The sequence below is a fragment of the Melitaea cinxia genome, chromosome 5 (genome assembly GCF_905220565.1).
Source record: "Melitaea cinxia chromosome 5, ilMelCinx1.1, whole genome shotgun sequence".
Classification (NCBI taxonomy): domain Eukaryota; kingdom Metazoa; phylum Arthropoda; class Insecta; order Lepidoptera; family Nymphalidae; genus Melitaea; species Melitaea cinxia.
In genome coordinates this window covers 13,438,557-13,460,256 of record NC_059398.1, presented here as the reverse complement: position 1 = coordinate 13,460,256, position 21,700 = coordinate 13,438,557, and positions in this window count along the sequence as shown.

The following is a 21,700-nucleotide window of genomic DNA, read 5'->3' as shown; positions in this document are numbered from 1 at the left end:
GCAAATGACAGTTTGCTAAAAACGTGCATGTTAAAAAAAGTGTATGTCGTGAAACTTTTAAAATTGTTCACATAATTTCGCTCCGCTGTGTCCGAAATGGACGCTGTTTCAGACAATAATTCATTTTGTCTTTTTGTATGTCCGAAATGTAGTACTACTTCACCTCGGAATAAAATTTTTACATATATGTGAACGCGGTAAGCGAATCAAATTGTGTTTCTTAATATTTTGTTGTCTTCTCTGATCTATTTTTAATGTTTATTTTTATTAAATCATTGAATAGTTTCGCACGGGTACAGTTCCATATAAATATTATCAAAACCAAAACTAGATGAGTGGAACTCGTTAACAGACAAAGGTAAATTGCTTATGACGTACGCAATCGTAATATATAGGTATAAAGTCGCTAAAACAGGGCGTGACACTTCCGTTGTGGCCAACTGTTTAGCTTGTTTTAAAAACAATTTATTTTTCATTAAGACTCATTATTAGCTCCCTTTTTTACCACATTTTACCTAGTTTTAATATTATTCTAATACATACAAAAATTATATCAGATTGTAAGTGGCGAAGATAGGTACAGCGTAGAATAAGTGACACGTACGAAATAATAGAATATAAGTTATTATTGCAATTTTCGAAGTCTGTTAGTAAAAATGTGTTTATATACTTGAATATAAACGGTATTGTAATTATAGTGTACCAGTTCATACGGTCTCGTTTACGTCGACGTTCATGGTTACCGCTCTACTCCTATAAATAGCGTGACTTTGAGGTTAAACCTTCCGCAATAATACAGCTATTGACGACAAAAGGATCGTTCGATCTGAGATTAAAAAACAAATGAAAAAAAAATTGCTGATAAATTGTTTTGGTTTACAAATTTAAACTATATAGATTTATTGTCATGTAACTTTTATATCTTTTTTTATATTGAACATAGAATACATATAGCTACATGGCTTCCACTAGACGAGCTTGTGTCACGCCTATGAGAAAATATTTTATATTATAATTTACATCAACTTTCTTTACCTTCATGATTTTAAATTCAGCGTGAGTTTAAGTGCGACAAATGTTATACAAACGTTTTTTTTTTTTTTTACGTGGGGAAAATCCATCATGGATACCCTCTAGCGCGGGGGCGCCAGAGGGTTATGTCAGACTCCTACTGACTAAAAACCACCACGTGTTAGCAGTCATCCGCCTAGGTGGGGCGAGATGGGGTCGCACTAGCATTCGCCACCTAAATGTTATACAAACCTAACCTAACATTAAATTAGACTTCATGATGAATTCATTTCATCTTTACTATTTGCAAAATGTGAACTGAATTAAATTAAGCTTTACAAAATCGTACCAATTTTTACTGCCTCGTTTTTATCGCTTGACGTGTCTTTGTTATGTTCATACGAATGTAGATAGTAATTTACATAACAATAACGCCTCGCATTTACGACCTCACTTCACTGGGTTATAGAAATCTACATCAGAAACAGATATATATATATATATATATATATATATATATATATACATATATATGACATATAATACATACGGCCTTTGTATTTTTGCCTGCGTTAATTTCTCTACTGTCAAGCCCATTATATTGTTACAGTAGTGTCATAAAGACAAACCATTGGCGTCATAATGGATTCGGATAGTATTATTGACATCTAAAACATTCCTAAGGTCACAAATATTAGTGTTAAAAGATTTTAATGAGTGGGATACGAAATTTTTTAAAATAAATTGCCTGACTTGATTGTGAAGTCATTACTCTGTCTTTGTTACATACCTACATTTATTTTCATGATAGGATATTAATTATTTGTATTTATATATGTAATATTTCTATGTATCTTCTTCTTTAAAAAACGTATTTAGTTATATCAGCCGGCTATTACCTATAACACAAGCATTGAGTTGCTTACTATAGGAACAGACGACCGTGTGTGTACGTTATAAGATATTTACAATTTATTTGTTTATTTTAGTCATATAATCAGCTTAAATTATGTCGATGTCTATACCTAATGGCCCAAAGGTTTCCGAAATATACCAGATGACTGACGAAAAGAAGGTTTATTATTATACAGCAAGTGTAAATATATTTTTATATGATATGTCATTTAAAGCTAAAGGCAACATTAGAAAATGAACAAAAAATATTATAGAAAGATTAAAGAGTACAGGTAATTAAATATATGTATGTATCATGAAGTTTAAAAGTATGAAATATTGAGGAAAATATTTTGTCTATTTGTGCAATTATTAAGTATAGCAGTTTTGAAAACATTATATTAAATTTATACATATTTTAAGCATTGTCCAAGTTCTAAATTGTCTGTATTAAATCGAAATATTAATAATAGTGTTACTATTTTATTTTAAATCATTCTGGTCTTTATAATACATTTGAATGGCAAAATCTGAAATTTAATTTCATATTATTTGCTCACAGAATTAAATTCGAGCATTTTCTCTGTCACCTTGTCTTCAGTTAAATGATATTTTCATTTTCATTCATTTACTGTGTCAAAATATGTTTTATAGTTTATTTATTATTAAAATGCTGTCTGCAGTTAAATAGACTATTTACTTTAGCAACCTTTTGAAACTTTAACGAATTTTGTTTTAAGTTTTTGACTTTTTTTGTCGCGAACTCATAAAGGCTTTGCCCATAGTTACCACGCTCGGCAAGTGTTTGACTTTGACCTTTTACATATAGTGAAACTCATATTCACCTCCTAGGGTTAAAGTTTCCTACATTACTTCTTGTAACATTAGCTATTTGACAATATATATTCTACCAAATTTAGTCCTATCGTTTTGGAATTATCTTCAAGAAATGTACAAAAAATGTGGTTCTATTTCAGATCATTTTGATATTAGAAATTGACAGCTATAATATTATTTATTTGTACAGACAAGAATAATTGTTTACTATTTTTAAAACAGGTCAAACTATTGAATAAATTAAAAGACATATTATAAAACATTCACGTCATTTTTTCTTAAGTAAACAAGACAAATGTAAATCTGTATAAAACGGGTAATATCTAAAAGCGGCACGTAGAGCGGTAGTTACGTAGCGTTCGTAGCGTCGTAGCGGCACAACGTAGCGGTGTAGAGGGGCGACAGGGACGGGCCAGGAGGGGGGATACAGCTGCATCGATCGGCGGGCCGTGACCTTGACCCGGCCGCGTTCCCGGATGTGCCCCTCGCCTAGTTGCGCCATTGTCGCTCATACTCCTAGCTTTTATTAGCTGGGATTTTATTTCGCTAGGTTTGAATTTGAGCTCAACAATTGTAAGTACATCGTGGATCTAAATTCAGGTGAGATTTATTGTAAAGAAAGCCTCCTTTGGCAGTCGGGTAAAAAGGCAGAGTAGCGTTTTTAGGATGAACATAAGATTTTGGTTGATGGATTTCGTTCATTGTTCAGCGGATTTTTTAGTGGAGTAATGTAAGTTGCTTGTAGTTAAGGTTTTTGAATAGACGGTGAAAATTGTTTTATGATCTTAAATTCTTATTTTAGTGTTCTAAATGCAAAAATAACTCTTTTTGTCTGTCTGGATTGTATTGAGATTTATTATGGAGATAGAATAGTTTTAATCCCGTGGGAGAAGGCAGGCTGTATATAATACGGGGTGATGCGGGTAAGCAATATATAGATAAACGAGGAAGTGAAATTCAATGCCGATGAAGTCATGCATGACAATTTATTACAAAGGAAAAAAATACTTGCCAAAGATTTTTTGATACTAAAAAAAAAACATTAAAACTTAATATCATATAAAATGTATAGCAGAACCCATTTTCCTCATATTAGTCAATTTTCTTTTTAAAATAAAATGAATTTGGAATTTGAACAATCAAGCAATAAATTGAATTTTAAAGTGTATTAAGTTTAAAGTAAAAGGCATTAAATTACGATAATTTCCATGTTTCATGACAAATAAGTGGGCTAAACACGAAATACAATTGCAGTCATTACTATTCTGATAGAAATCTATTTTTATTTAAATCGCGCACAATTTCCTGGTCTTGTTATTCAAGGTTGTTATAAAAGATATAAAATATAATTATTCGAAAAACTCAAAGCATTATTAAAAGAACTACATTCTGCTAAAGGAAAATGCTCATACAATTTTTCTATTTAAAATTGTGTACACGGTCGCACTTTGAGCCTCGCTTTTGTGAAAGTGTTAAAAAGGCATGGATAGAAGAATATTCTTATAAAAGAAAATCAATATTTTGTTCTCATTTAAACAAGGTTTAAGATTTTACGTATTAAAAATAATATACTAGCGTGGTAGTTAATTGAGTACTTAATAAATTAATAATACCAAGCTGTGAAATATAAATGAGCAATAAAAATTATGATGGTCGTTCTACTACTATACCGTGTCGGCAGGGACTAGACACAGACGGTCGCGGGTTAAATTCTCGCTCAGAGTGGATATTTGTATTTATATGTAATTTTTTTTTTGGTCTGCTTGTTAGTCCTTGTGGATTTCCCCGCCATGCCTCGGAGAGCACGTTAAGCTGTCAGTCCCGGTTGTTATCATGTACACCTGATAGCGATCGTTACTCATAGTGGGAGTAATGTAGATCGTTACTCATATCTGCCAATCTGCATTGGAGCATCGTAGTGGATTAAGCTCTGATCCTTCTCTTATATGGGGAAAGAGGCCTATGCCTAGTAGTGAGATATTACAGGCTGAAGCGAATAAAAATTATATATAGGCGTAAAGGGATAAAAACTTTAACTTATTATTGTAGCTACTAAATTACTTTCAATAAAAAATGGAATGAAAAACAAATATATGTACACTAATATTATACAGAAAATATGAATTTTTGTTTGTTTGTAATAGATAAAGCTAGTTATTATAACAAAATAGGAATGAGCATAAAAATTATAATCATAACAATAATATTGCTGTCATCCATGAAATAATTGTATATCCAATGATACAAACTTATTCTCAACAATAAACGTAATCAGTACACTTGTGCCGCGCATTAAATATGACATGCATTCTTAGGCTAATTTATACTAATAAATTCAATCTGGCCGTGGACGGGCGCAGCTGGAATGGCAATATGCTAATTAACTTGCGCATGATTCACGAATAACTCTCGTCATATCACTCGTAGTTTAAAATATGTCTTGTTCCGTAATTAGCGTGATAAACGAGATAATTGCGGTAATGAGTTGCAATATTGAATAGCATAAAATTTTTAGTGAGTTTTCCAACTCATCCTTTCTTCCGTCTGTTACAAAATTGTATATGATTTATTTGAATATATTATATGCCAGGGGTGGCCAAGCTCCTTGATAGTCTGAGCTATTTTTCTAAATTTAAAATTTTTCACGACCCGCAATTTGAAACGGATTTGTTAGGAAAGTCATCATCACTTCAGCCTATCGCAGTCCACTGCTGGACATAGGCCTCCCCAAGTTCGCGCCACACATCCCGGTCTTCCGCAATCCTCATTCAGCCTACACCGGCAATCTTACGTAGATCGTCGGTCCAACGGGCCGGAGGACGTCCCACACTGCGTTTGCCAAGACGCGGTCTCCACTCTAGGACCCGTCACTTCAACGGAAAACGGTTCAGGAAAGTAAAAAATATATTTAAATTATTTTTTACCAAAATTATATTTATTGCAAAAACATAAATAAAAGTACGAAATATGAAAATTGAATTTTAATATTAAAATTAAACTAAACACATTGATTTTACTTTTCTTGAAAATTTTATATATTTCGGTGAGTAATTCTTGTGCAGCACTTCTCAGTAACTCTTTCAGATAGTGGTTGGTTAATATTGATCGGTGTTTGGATTTCATAAATTTTAAAGTGAAATAAAATGATTCACATAAGAACGTTGTTCCGAATATTGAAATAATTCGACAAGCTGCCTTTTTCAATTTAAGATACTTCGATTCTGGTACAAATTTCCAAATTTCAGTTATTGGCGTAGACTTATATTGTAATTGTAGAGCTTGATCTTCTTGCATTTCTAATAATCTTTTTTTAAATATAACAACACAAAAATGAAAAGGAAAGTCGGGTATATACATCGATAGCCACAAATAGTCCTTTAAAAAGCCGCATGTGGCTCGCGCGCCGCAGGTTAACCATACCTTTTATATGCCAAATAATAAAATCGAGTAAAATATTTGTAATGGTAATGTAGTACGATTTTATGGAAAATTTTGTCTCAGACTCCAACAAATAATCTTAATATTTAATTTCTGTAATTTTTAAATCTTTTTATTAAAATATATAATAACGTTCCCACGAGAACAAGAGACAAAATGTGCATAATTGTGTTGCCCGGAGAAAATTAAATGTAGCGCTTTCATGTCATTAGCCGATAACACGACTCGCTAAAAATAAAGTCTAACAGTTCCCTCGGCTGAAAATAGACTTTATATCGTTCGTTTAGAATTGATTTTCTATTGTTGTTTTTCGACAATTTTAAGGTATTTTATTGAGTCGCTATATAACGCCTTGTTTTCTGTTTTGGGTTAGATGATTAGCCGCGGAAATAACCTTTGTGCCTCAGTGCTGTTACGGGAGCCCTAATCGTGCTGGGTGTACTTAATGTATTTTAAATGAACGAATCAATTATGCATAAACGGAAAAGTATAATATGAAATGAAGGGTGGTTTTGATGAAAAATTTATTGTACGTTGGAATTTTGACTCGTTCCTAAATTTTTTATTCGTAAATGTAGTCTCTTTTGCTCTTTTTGTGAACGAGTTTTACCATGTTTTATTTGAATCAAAATTTGACAAACAATTTAATATTTATAATTACAAAACCATTTTTAAAAAATAATTTAGGGTTTGCTTGTGAGTTTGCATAGGTAATCATAAATAATCGTTTGTCATCATTTAATATATCTTACTCTGAGGTAAAACCTTACTTCCTTTTATGGAACTTAACCCGTCACGCTGGTTCATACTTTTTTCAAGCACTTCTATTATTTTTCATCAGCTTTTTAGTGCTTATGCTTTAATTTCAAGATAGAACTACAACTAGCACCAGAATTAGTAGTAGCTATAATCGAGAGCGTGTCTGTCAATGATTAGTTAAAATTTATATACAACACTACTCAAGATTCCTTCTAAATTTATATTCGTAAGCAACTTAAATGTTAATTATTTTCTCTTCTAACGTTAATTGAAACACCCTAATAAATGTGGCGAGAAATTTATTTCATAAAAGATGAAAGTAGGTTTATGTGTTAAATTAGAGCTGAAAAGATACGAAGAAATTGTAAGACGTTTTCGCTTCTCAATAAATATGTTTATTATATTATAATTTTACTAGACATGCTTGTTTTTCGGTTTTCCTTCATTTAAATTTATATACTTTTATTATTGAAGTAAAATTTCTTTACGCACGCTTGACTTGGGGAGTAAGCTGGTGAATGCATGACGAGAGCGTTACGAAAAGTGTGATCGGGCGAGGCGAATGGAAGTTGAGAGCGAGATATAAGTTAGTGAAGATAGAAAGAGAGAGAAAGTCAAGTTTCGTAAGTTTTACTTGAATCGTGTGGTCTAAAGCATACTCGTTTTTTTAGCTTTAATTGTTTATACACACACGGTCGTCTGTTACTTCGGTAAGCAAGTTATAGCTTGTGTCGTACCAACACAGAAACCTTTGTGGGCTCATGCAAAACACTTTGCTGAATAGCATGACATGATCAAATGCATAGTTTACGATTCTATAAAGGACCACAGACTTGCTAGTCATTAATATATGTATATATATATATATATATATATACATATATATGTATATATATATATATACATATATATATATATAGATTTGCTTTCACTAAACTTTGTTTGGTAGAGATTGCTAATAGTAATAAGACCGCCTTTGCGCACTTAGCTTGAGAATGTTTTGTATTTTCCTTTATTTATCATTCCCATTTTATGTAGTGACTGCAATAAAGATTTTATCTATTATTTTTGCAATGACTTGGTAAATTCTCCGCTATCATTCTTATGAAACAAATAATAAACAGGCTTTATAATGTACATTTTTTTTGAAAACGACTACTACATACTATTAATAAAAAAGTCAAACACCAAACTCTGAAACTTCATTTAATATTATGGATATTATGGTAGAATTAATGAAAGGAAGTTGAAAATAATTATTGAATTTACATAAAGTTATCGCATGGGCTGAAGAAGTTCCGTTTGCATTTATGTAGAGCAAAGCATTTGGCAGTGACGTCCATTTTTAATGGAGAGGGAAAGCGGTGAAGCGGATTTTTAATTATAAAAAATATTACACATTTCTATTCATATCATTCTAATGTACATATTACTGGGCTATGTTTTCGTCTTTCGTAAATGTATCACTATTCTCAAAAGGCGTTTTTAGTTATGAAAAAAAATAACGCGATTTTGAACGCAATGAGTGAGTAGAGGACATTAATTTGTCCAACGAGTATCGTCATAGTCCTTGCTGAGAATCATATTTGACGTTGCTTTACTACTGTACGTACTGTTGATGACAAACTAGTTTTATAGAAAAGCATAGATTGATTACAGCGTTTTTTATTTACTTTATGATTACTTGAAAACCATTTTACGTTACTATACTACTCTTATTATTACAATTTTTTTTACTATAGTACTTTTTAACACAGTACTGCTAAACCTTAACCATATCATATTTTTATTACAATAAATTTAAAAATAATTTTTCAGTATTTTTACAAAGTAGCTAAAGGAAATTGAATTACATTACGAAATTGAAAAGCGCTCCCTTTTATATTTTCTTTGTCCCTTTTATAGTATTAGGTCCGTTGTCAATGAATATTTTGGAAGTTCTTCATTTATTCCCCAGAGGGTAACTTTTACAATAAAGATGACATACCTTGTTTCTTTTTTAAGTATTTTTTTTACTTTAGATAAAAAAAAATCACCAATACCTAACTGCACTTAATAATTAATTACCATTTACCATTAATTAGGTACCATGGTTGTTATCATAAATACTTGATAGCAATAGTCACTCATAATAGAACATAACGTGGATTAAGAACTAACCCTTCTAGTGCGTGGAGAAAGAGACCTATGCCCAGCAGTGGAATGATACAGGCTGAATGCAAAGTTATCATGGTTAAGATAGCTACTGAAATAACACCAGTATCAGTGGTACCTTCAGATGTGACTCTCTATGTGAAAAGTCAATGTCTTTTTGAGGTTACTTCTACAGCAGCTACAGCTTTGCTTATGACTTCATCTAACCGTGGTAAGCTAAATTTTCCCTTTTTCCATTAATTAATTCGTCGTTACTTTTCTATTCCTTTAATCAGTAATGCACAAGAAGTTACTAGTTCGTGAGTAAAGTGATCATTTAACATGAGATATATATAGAGATATATAAAAAAAAATCCTGGCCAGGCTATATTTAATTATGAAAATTTTACTTTTATTTAAAAATGCATCTACGAGCTTAAAGAATAATTTTAATACCGACTGCAAATGTTGGGTAGTCTATTATTTTTCTGACATAACTATCGGGTGGCAGTTATAAACAGATTATAAATTTGTATTGTTCAGTTACTTTTACCCACATGTTCAGTAAAAAAAATACATCAAAATAAGCATTTCATTGCAAATAGATGACATAGGGTTGCTGCTAAGAGTCTGGTTTAAATGGCCGTTGCCGAATATAAAAAAGCCTGGCCAGAAAATTTAAATCCAACTTTTCGCTATTTATCTTTAACGTACTAAACTTGACTATCATAGGTCAACGTAAAAGTAATTAAAAATACAAAAAAAAGAAGTATAGCTCAAAAGCTACACGTCAGATTTTATACCAATTTAAGTGGGACTCTAAAACAGGCACCACCTTTCGAATAAAAAAAAATCATCAGAATCGGTACACCCATAAAAAGTTATGAGAAACTCGTTTTGATGACGATTAATTCATTTTAATATGATTATACCACAAATATATATACTTTGTTAATAGTATGTTAGTTAGTAATTTAAGGTATATTTTCGAACTAACAATTTACCCAGAATAATTAAATTTTTCTTAACTACCCCGCTGCGAGCCCAATCGATTTGCCTACACAGACACATTTGGAATAACGCCAAGTGTTATTGCATCAAGTACTGGGTCGGATATGCCATGCTGATTGCAGGAGCGTTATGAAACTACACAGAGGAGACCGCATCATTTAGCTGTGTTCGAAGTCCGGTTTTAAACTGAAATTCCAAATATTTGAATGCACATTACAGATTTAGGGATTTGAATAAAAAAATCCCTTAACCGAATTAGCGATGCAAAATGATCTTTTTAAAAATAAAACCGTTTAAAAAGTAGCCGCAGTGTAGCCGTTTTTTATTACAATACTATTGACAATAAATGACAGAAAAATTCGCTGTGATATTGATATTGCACTGTAGTTTTACATAGTATTTCATCCATTTCCATTGATGGACAAAAAAAAAATCGAAAATGCAATATATGCATCATTTTATCGACCTCGAGACTACTCCAATTTCGGATTGTGGCGAATAAATTACGTTCTTAAATATATCATCTTTATATATTATTATATAAAATTGTAAAAAGACCAATTTATTAAATAAATATTACGTAACTGTATTGGATATTTCTGTAGCATTTATCTAAAGGACCAATGGTGCGGAAAAATTGGATGACAAATATTAATGGTTAAGGCGGACAAATAAAATGGACGTAATAGTTACAATCGATTATTGTTAATCATCCGTATTACTCGTTGAAATAAACTTGAATAGAGTTTTAGTTATTCATCGTTTGAATTGTAAGACTTCTTTTTTGATGCCTCGAATGCAATAATTTAACAAAAGAGAAAGTTGATATAAAAATTGCAGTTGTTGAAATAATATATAAAATGCAAGTAAATTATATGTAAGTACTTTTTACCTACAAAGACCTTGTAATTTCCAGTGATTGCCTCAAATTGTTCACAGTCGGGCGCCAAAGGCCGTTAGCATCAAATGATGAGCATCCCAGTAGTACTAAAAAAGCGTACCCAAATAGAAATGTCTGTTAAGTTGACTGGAAAATTCATCACAATATCACCGAAAATATAGGGTACTCAATTATATAGTTTTTTTTTTTTCGTTGGTTGGGTTTTTAAATTTTATTTTTCAGCAAAAGTGTTATTTCTGGTTAAATTTATTGTAAAAAATACGAAAATTAAAGTAATAAATAAAAATATTTTACAACTAGCCTAACTTGACCTTTAAACATTTTTCATTTAAAAGCAAAAACATAGGCTTAGAAAAGCAAATGAGAGTCTTTCTATTTTTATAGATTTAGCACTCATGTTTTAGCACTCTCCATAATGTAGTTTATTTATACTTAGACTTTTTTATTCGTTGATACATTGCGCACGTTTTAATCTATTAGCACTAAAATTTTACCAGTGTATTTATCTTTATAATGTACTATCAGCGTTTAACGAATTTTCAACTATATGAAGCTTTTTAAATTTTTAGAATTTGTTTATGTATATTGTGGTTTTCGATTCGACGAAATTTTATTTCTTGTTACTAGGACTTCGCTACCGCGAAGTATTGCACCCCTTCCACTGTAAACGCGTTTTTTTTTTTCGTTTTAACCTAACGTTACGCTTTATACGTTAAATATAAAAAAATACCTGCACTTAAACCCCTTATACATTGCAGTATATACATATTATATATGTTCATATGAAATACCACTACTAATATTAATAGCGGTGGAGGATAATGTTATTGCTCATTGCAAATTAAACTGGAATGGGTCATTGGATGGGTCATCATCCATAAATATGAGTATGCAAAATTTAACATGAGATACCATTTCAAGATTTAGAATTTCTCGGCGATATTTCTAAGAGATTATATTTGAATAGCAGTTGAAATCTCCAGACTGCTGTGGAAGAGTATCACTGGCAAGTTGCCATATTTAACATAAGCTTTGAAGGAGCCTCATAGAGACAAAATGAGTCGACTTTCTGACCATACAAAAGTGCATTAAAGGGTTTATTTTAATAATTGATGGTTTAGAACTAATCATAATGACTATAAACATTCTAATGCTGAGCATATATTGGTCTCTTCTGACATTAAGGGGATGGAGATTGTTGAATCGCTCCATCTTTCGGTACATACTACACATACATTGCAAATACATTACATACACTATAAATACTGACACCGCTAAGTACCATACTGTTACAGTAAATTGGTTTGGCTCAATGGAAAAAAGATTTCTAGAGAATATCTACAGGGTTTTTATTATGATTTTTGGTTCTTTTTTATTATTAAGCAAAGAAGACTTTAATACGCCACTTAAGGATTGTTATTGTTATATTCCATAAGCCTCACAGTTGATATCGAGTGTGCCTGCATAGTTTGTTTTGAGTTACATAAATTAAATAAAAGCAACTTCCGTACCACATTATTTTACATTTAAGAACAAAATAGCGAAAAATAATATTTTTATAATAAAATAATAATGGAAAAAGCATGCGTTTAATGGCTCATGCATGAATACAATGAAATAGCTAGACTTTACATAGCAAGTTAGCTTCGCGTCACGCTAAGAGTTAATGATCCACAATCTTATTACAAAATTAAACGGAAATAAAACTCTGTACTCAACATAATTTATTACTTTAGTACAGTAATAAGTTAGTTTCGTTTATAGTATAATATACGAGAAATAACTATTTTTAAGTGATCCTTTTTTTCTGAAAGGTCTGTTAAAATATTATCCTTATGTACCTATTTTTTTTTATAAAATTTTGATTTTCGACGTGAAGAGTATATAATTGTAATAGTCTCTTACTAGTCCAACTATGGTTTTTTCGTATAAACGTTTAAATCATATTGAACACACACTCCAAGTTCGGTTTGCAATTTTTATCCCTAATCAAAATATGTATATAGGTTATTCCTTAGAGCTGAATTTATTTCATATTAATAATATTATTATGAACATTTTAATTATTAAATACGATTATTGAATACGAAATATTATTAATAATTGCAAGCTCAAGTGATGTAATTATCGTCTTATGAATATATATTATATTAAACTATTACAACTGCTGAGTACGTAATGGAAAATGCGGTTAGCCGTCTTCCTCTGTTGAAGACTATATGAATATTACAAGGATATTATATTAGTCTTGGTTATTGTGAACTACAGCTAATTTAAATGAAGTTTTTTTTTTATTATTTTGATATTGTATTGAAATTCTGTAAAACAATGATTAAACACAGAATTTTTTTACGAAACGTTCCTTAAATATTGTGTCTAGTTGTTAATTTTTGTATGTTTATGTCCTAGTCAAAATTGTAGAAGTTTTAAATAATAGAGATCACGAAATCAATTAGCTACGTTAGCTACACAAAAAGCATCACATCATCATCACTTCAGCCTGTCGCTGTCCACTGCTGGACGTAGGCTTCCACAAGTTCGCGCCAAAAATGGCATGAACTTATGTGTTTATCCCATAGTCATCGCACTAGGCAGGCGGGTTGGTGACTGCAGGGCTAGCTTTGTCGCACCGAAGACGCTGCTGTCCGTCTTCGGCCTGTGTATTTCAAAGCCAGCAGTTGGATGTTTATCCCGCCATAGGCCTGCCTTATAAGTTCCAAGGTGGTGGTGGAACTGTGTTATCCCTTAGTCGCCTCTTATGACACCCACGGGAAGAGAGGGGGTGGCTACATTATTTAATGTCATAAACACACAGCACAATCGTAACACAAAATTCAAGTAGCTTCATTCTGAAAAAGTAACTCGATTAGTTATCTGAATGAAGAGTTTCTTCTTTGTAGTCGCCGCTTTTCAGTTACATTTTTTACCTCGCTTATGAACTAAAAACAATATTTTTCCCACCAAAAAACAAAGAGACGACCACAGACGATCTCATCATCACAGACTTACTTTAGTTCTGATACAACCATGAGTAAAAAGTAATATTGAAATATAAATTTTTTCTCTTAACACTACGATGTTGAGGAGAGGAAAAACGAGTGTTGAAAAACTTCTTACAACAACAATGTTACGAGGGCTACACTGAATGTTGGCGGTCGCCCAAACTGTTCGAGTACATACTGAAAGTTGTAAACATTTTGGTGTGAATTTATACAAACCCAATTATATTGACGATGTCTTACCTTTTTGTCCTGTTATCATGTTATGGATAACTCATTTCCTGTATATATATTTTTTCTTTTACTTCCATTAAATATTTGTATCCTCATATTAAGGGCTGTGCTTAAAAATACTAAATTGAGAGATCTTCTATCTAAATAATTTAACTACCCTCTTTACTTTTATGTTTAAATAAAAATTAAGGTCTAAAAAGTAAGCAGTTAATGAGAACGATGTCAAACTGTAATAAAAACACGCTATGTAAGCCTATTAATATATAGACAACATTTGAGAAAAAAAAAAATTATAGTTGGATTGTATTCCAATTCTTTTCCAATGGGTTTCATCCTACTATATTTTTTTCACTTTTTACCATTTTCAAAGGCTAAAAGCATTGGTCTAGTTAGGCATTTCATGTCTACAGTTACATGCATTGAAACTAAAAGAAATTTTATTGCAACATTGAATGTTTTATATATTTTCGAGGGTCGCATAAGGGTTGCTAAAGTCTAAATTGGTATTTTTACTTTTATATATTTCTCTGTTTCTTGATCATTAATATAACTACATATCAATTTAATTTAAAGTGACCGTAATTTAAATATTCGAGAACAGAAAATTTTCCAAGAGGGTCAGAGTTTTACTTGTAATAATGCGTTATAATATTTCATTTATACTTCTTTTGATGTAAAGTAGAAATTTAAAAGACTACTTCGTTAACATTTTTATATTTTCGGTTTGTGGATTCAAACATTTCAGGCGACATAGCTCTAAGTAGGTCCAAGTAACTAGGGAACCGGGACGTTTAAAATCTTTGAATGAAAAGCTTATCTCATGCTGGGGTGTAAACTATACCTTATACAACGTCTTTTTTTTAAAGGGAACAATCACGAACAAAAACAGAAATGCTAAGAAAAATTTAATTGAGCATGAAATTGAAGTATACTCCGCAGTTCTCATATAATGAAAATGTTTTTTATCCTTAATTTTTTTTAACTTGCTTATAAAGTGCCAATCAAAATTAGCTAATGCCTAAAATTGCGGGGACGTAAAGGGTTCATATGAAAACTGATTAAATCCAACAATGGTTTACAGAAAATGAAAATCGCTACCCGAATATTGAACGAGGTCTAGATTAAAATTGAAATGTGGTCTATATAATTATAAGCACACAGTTGTTTTGAATATAAAATTACTTTTAATCCTTGTTAATTTGTTATGGTTTAAGAAAATGCTGGTAAATTTGAAACAGTTTATATTGAAATGTATATAGGCCTAGTATTCAGAAATTTTATCGAGGTCGAGTTTAGCGGTAGCCTGTGATCAAATCACATATACAGTTGGGTAGAAAATTGGTTGTAGCTGCGATTAGTGTGATGCGTAAAAGCGTAAGTTTCATACTTTATTAAAGTTTTGTTAGATTTTTCGAAAACGTTAGGAGTAAACTTAAAACAAAAGTGTTTCGTTGTTTATATTTTATACCCAGGCTCAAAAGCCCATTGCCGACCCTGTCCCCACTGACAGAACGTACTATAAGCTTTGACCTTTTTTTATATCACTAGGTCGGCAAACAAGCGTACGGCTCACCTGATGGTAAGCGACTACTATACCTATGGTAGCTTATAGACGCCTGCAACACCAGAAGCATCGCAAGCGCGTTGTCGACCCAATCCCCAATCCCTCCCTAGGAGCTCTGGTCACCTTACTCACCAAAAGGAATACAATATTGCTTGAAAACAGTATTATTTAGCTGTGATCTTCTATAAGGTCGAGGTACTTACTACCCCAGTCGGGCTGCTCCATATTTTAAGCAGGAAACCAGGAACACGAGAAGTACTTGTAAGCCGTAATATTGGGTATGATTTTCAAAGTTGAAAATATCATATTCTGTCCATTTTTATAGTCATATAACTACTGCAAATATTTTTATACACTATACAGTTTAGGTATTTATAGAAGGTAGTCGACATCAGTGTTGAGGTCCGAATCACGCACCACGCTACCAAGCATCTACCGTAAGTCAAAATACTTGTTTCATTTATGAAATATAAACTGGAAAATAAGAAATAAATCAAAAGGAAACTTAATTTGAACAACGGTAAAACTTTGATGAGATTCTTGATTATTCAACTGTATCTGGTTAAATAAAATGAGTTCTTGACAATTTCACAAAAATCTATTTTGTTCAGCTGAGTAAATCGCAAGACATTGAGCAAAATTGAAACATTATTATATAAGATATTATATTATAGGACCTTTACTTAACTTAGAAAATGCGAGTAATTAAACTGTAGTTTGAGAGACGTTTATCTAATGATAATTAAAAATTTAAACTCTTTTACTAGACAGTTGGGTTTATTGTTGAATTGTATTTTATGGAGTTTCTTGAATGGAATATTTTTAACCTATATTTCATCTTCATAATGCTTATTTTTTCATGAAATAAGTTCAGAATAAATTATGATATAAATTGATGTCTGTAAATAATATAATACAATGCCTGTCAAGTGTGTGTATGTTTTTATTCATGTTTCTGTGTTGTGTGTGTAGATATTTTCGTAAAATACATCAATGTTGTCACTACGTAAATTTATCAGAAATGAAACTGCCTACAATAGGTTATTTTACATGGAGGAGATTGCCAGTTTCAGTGATAAATCTTTACGACTATTTTGTGACAGTATGATACGGGATTGTGACAACAAAGATTAATGTGTATATCTTTTTCCTATTGCCTATTTCCTAACATTTTCTTTATCGAAAACACAAAAGTAAAACTATCTATTAGGACATAAAACTAATAATTAGATATCATTTTATTTATTTAAAGTTTATTACATAATTACCTACCTAAACTATACAGCTTTTTGTGACAATAAATAGCCTTAAAGTTAAACTAATAATATAATGAGTTATGAAGGTAAAAATATATAGTAATAAATAATTTAAATAAAAAACAAAAGTTCGTATATGTAAGATCTTTTAAACATTATTTTTCAATTAGTGCATCGCACTCAACGGAACAACGACAAACTTTGTTAATATTCAACTGAATAAAAAAGAAAAAGAACAACAACATTACGTTACAAGACGCCTGGTCGCAAAGTTGTCGCCCTGAAAAAGTTTAATCGACCTTAAAACATTATCATTTGAGTGGGAGAAAATTCTCTCGGGATAATTAAGCTTACAGGGCGTTTCGAGCCCATAACAGTTTTACAACTGCAATTTTTTCATTACTTCAAAACCATACTTAATATAAAACCTTATTTATTTAGGCTTCCAAAATGTAATTGAAGACGATACCATTATCTGAACACGAATTTATTTAACTTCTTTTATTTGATGTGTATTATATTTTTAATTGTATGTTTACGTATTCTTATGTAATAAAAGCGTGGAATTAAGGATCTTAATATTATATATAATAAAATTTGTAACAAAAGAGGAGTTGAAGGTTTTATTTTTGTTTTAAAGTATAATTTTACAATCTTTCTTTTTATTATCCAAAGAGATTAGTTTATTTACAAGGCGGTGATATTAAAGGAAGGAAATGGTTCGGGATTATGGTATATAAAAGCTTCCTCAAGCGATGGCGGAACAAAGGCCATGATAAATTAGACAACCACAGCAAGAGGCCTGTTTTTCTGTTATAATTCTAACCTTCATCGGGGCTTTTACGTTGTACAGTAATTTATGTAGAGACCATTCATTATTTGTTTGTTGAAGAGCAAATTGTAATTTGTTTTTAAATTACAGAATACAGGTACTTTAGGATGTTTTATGTTGTTAAATACAAGATCGAATAATTAAAGTAAGATATTTAATAAATAATTGTTGTACTTAAGTAAATAATCGATATCTTTATTGATGCCTTGAAATTTACTGTCATTCAAATAAATGTATAAAAATAATTCAGATTATTAATAATATTTCGTAAGATAGACATAAAAATAGAAAGAGAGAGATATATTATTAAAACCTGCCATTCGGATATTTATCAGTACTAGTTTTAACGTTTTCTTTCCTCTAGCAATTAATAAAAATTATATCACGAACAACGAAAATATAATCAGGGAAAATCCAATTACTCTAAAACTACGGAAGTTATTAACTTAGGGAAAGTTATTACATAATTTCCAATCGTTAAGGGCGATTTATTTGTTTACGGCTTTATAACTAAAAGTAAAAGAACTGGGACGAACTAAGAAGAATATTTTTCAAGAATATCGAATTAGAAACGTGATATAAGTATTAATGAGGTTCGTGATTTAGCCTTGTTTGCGCTTGGATACTCTTTTGTTACACATTGTTTAATTGCGCGTATGTTATCCCAAAAATATCCTGTCTTCTTGATAAATTTAATAAGAAAATAAAGTGTTATGTAATTTTAAGTTGAATAAGAGATTTATTAATCTCTAGCCCTCAATGGGTACAGCGCGGTTTCGCCTGTGTTTCGTTACTATTGAGAATGTTTAACTTTATTGGGTACTCTATTTAAGCATGAATATTTTTTTCAGTTACAAATAAATTATTAAGCTGCTATTTAAAGAAACAAAGAAATTTTGGACTTCAGTATATAAAATATATGTCGTGGAAGAACAATAAGATTAATTAAGAGTAGCTGTATTGATTATAGTCGTAACGGGTAAACGCGGTGACGTCATTTGTTGTTGAAGTCACGTGAACAGAGTCGTGTTGGAGAGTGGGGTGACTGTATAAAAACACTTGCGCTCTCGTACGCAATTAGAAAGGAATTTATAAACAAGAGATGCACCGATCGGGCCACCTAGCGTCGTCGCTATCGTTCGATAGTCACCTACCCTCACTTATTATATTACTCGAATTATCCTGACGTGTATCAAACGAACGGTGCAACCGCGGCTAAGGCAGTCTTGGCTCTAGCTTGGCACGATACACTTGTTGTATCCTGCTAGTAGCTTAACCTAGACTCATTCAATAATTAATTTGTGCATACGAATTAATTGTTACATATTAGGGCGGACAACTCGAGCAGTGAAGGTGAGCGTTGATGCGCATCTCAATGAGGGCCTCCTTAAACCCACACCTAGGTCGTAAGTCCTAGGCACTGCTCTGAGTTACTCCCTCTGCCACACGGTGGATTCGGCACCCGCACGGTGAACCGTGAATCCATCGAATGCTAAGAAGTTAGTTCGCCCCCTTAACTAATAACTACTCCGCGTTCCGTGCTGCGGTACCCTTCTGTTAAGTGATTCCTGTGTCATAATAAATTGGTGATATAATAAATTGTGTTCACTTGTGTCAACATTACCCACTGAAGCCCACAGTAGACCGAGTACTCTGAGATGATGAGAGAGAGAGAAATATACCCTTCATTTCCGACATATATTATAATATGAATTTTCGTTATATAATAACAACAATGAATATATTAAATTGTTTGTAAGTTCTTTTGTAGTATGTACTAGTTCCGTTATTTTTTTTAGTTTTTTGTAAACAAAATAATGCTGTGTGATAAAAAAAGAAAGAAATAAATAAACGCTTAGGCACTCAACGACCCACAGTAAGATTTTCTTCTGTGTTGGGGGTCCGGAAAACATACACAATACACAATCACAAACGACCAGACCACGACAAACATCTATATGGCCAGTAACAAACAAATAATTGGAATAACAAAAGCACGGGCATTATAAGCCCGTGGATATATATTGTTATAAAAAAAAACATCTATATGGCCAATACAAATGTCTATCATGAGCGGGCATCGACCCCGCGACCGCCAGTGCAACCCAGTGCTGTGACCGCTGTGTCAATGCGTCGTCAAGACGTAACCAATAATCATGTAACGTGTTTGTTTAATTTTTTTTTATTCTCTAATTATTATATATCATTTTTTTTAAATTTATGTAAATAGATTTTCAATTATCAATTTTAGATAATACTATTTAGTTTTAAAATAACTGCGATTTTTTCATTAAAGTTAATTTAATTTTATATTCAAATAATATCAAATTGTTTTTCATTTCAACTGTATGGTCAATTGATCGGGACTTTATTTAACTATGTTAGAATTGTTTTTTAATGTATTTTAATTAATATCGTTTGTTATAATAATCTTTGTGTATACATGCTCAAATTAATAGAATGCGTGTAACACCTATAATTAAGATAACGCTTACCTTTCAAGATACTTTGTTTATGATTATATGTGTCTATTGTCAGTGTCTATCTTTTTGGTGTTAAATAAACAAATAAATAAATAAATATATAAAAATAATGTTACTGTAGAATAAGTTAAAAAATCAAGTCTTAATGATGATGATAACGGTCGGATGTACGCGAAACTTCATAAATGTAGTCCAACAATTAATATTTATGGACGATGGCTCTTCTCCATATACCTACTATTTTTCGAAAAAAGAATGCAGGAAACTGAAAGCTGGATAAAGTACTAAATATTTATTCGTTATTGTTCATTATTCCGCTTATAAACAAAAACTAGAGTTTCATTTCATCTCTATTTTTACTATTTAATTTATTATAATCAAAACAATTTTGTGGAATATAAGACATAACTTTTCATTCTTTCTAATAGAAGTGTGAAGTTTTAAGCTTAAAATCTGTCTTAATAAACAAAAGTAGCAAAGCAAAAATAATTTTTGAAATCAGAGTATAATATTTCTGCGTTCAATCAGATGAATCAGCCTTATACATAATCTTACCTAAAATCCTCTTAAAATTTCTTAAAATACCAAAGAAAAATACATTTAAATAGGAAATTGAAAAAAAAATCGGCCATATTGACGTATTCTTGAATTATAAAACAGGATTCCTATTTCAACTGGAAGTAAATTTGTCGCGCTACCGGAAAAAGGACTCCTTAAATATTTGAAACCGGAAAAAGTTTTTTTTTAACGGATTGTTTCGGCCTTTTGTACGTACATGTGTTTTGTTGGATTTTACATAAATTTAATTTAAATATCCAAGATAAATAACAAACTGTCTTAATTAGTAAAAATGTTACGCGCTGACGCTTCAGACTGTAATATTCCACTGCTGGTCACAGATCTCTTTCGTACAGGAGAAGGATCGCAGCTTAATACACCGCGCTGCTCCACTGTGGTTTGATGGATATATTCTCTACTATGAGCAACAATCACTATTAGGCGTTTATGATAGTCACCGGAACCAACGGTTTACATACTTTCCGTGCCGTGGACAGACTGGAAATAAATATTTGTACAAATACAAATATTCACACCGAGTGGGAATCAAACCCGCGACCGCCGGCGTATAGGCGCCAAAACGGTACGCCATTTACACTACTTGACTAGAGCGGTTGTAGATTGTCAAAAAACCTCGATGTGTACTAATTAAATACATTTGATTATCACTTTATTGATAACACGTACCATTTACTAATAGGAACTTAAAAATGTGAATTAGACTTATTTAAATTTCTATTATTACAGTTATCTTCAGTTAAAAATAAATATAATAATAATAAAGAACTTT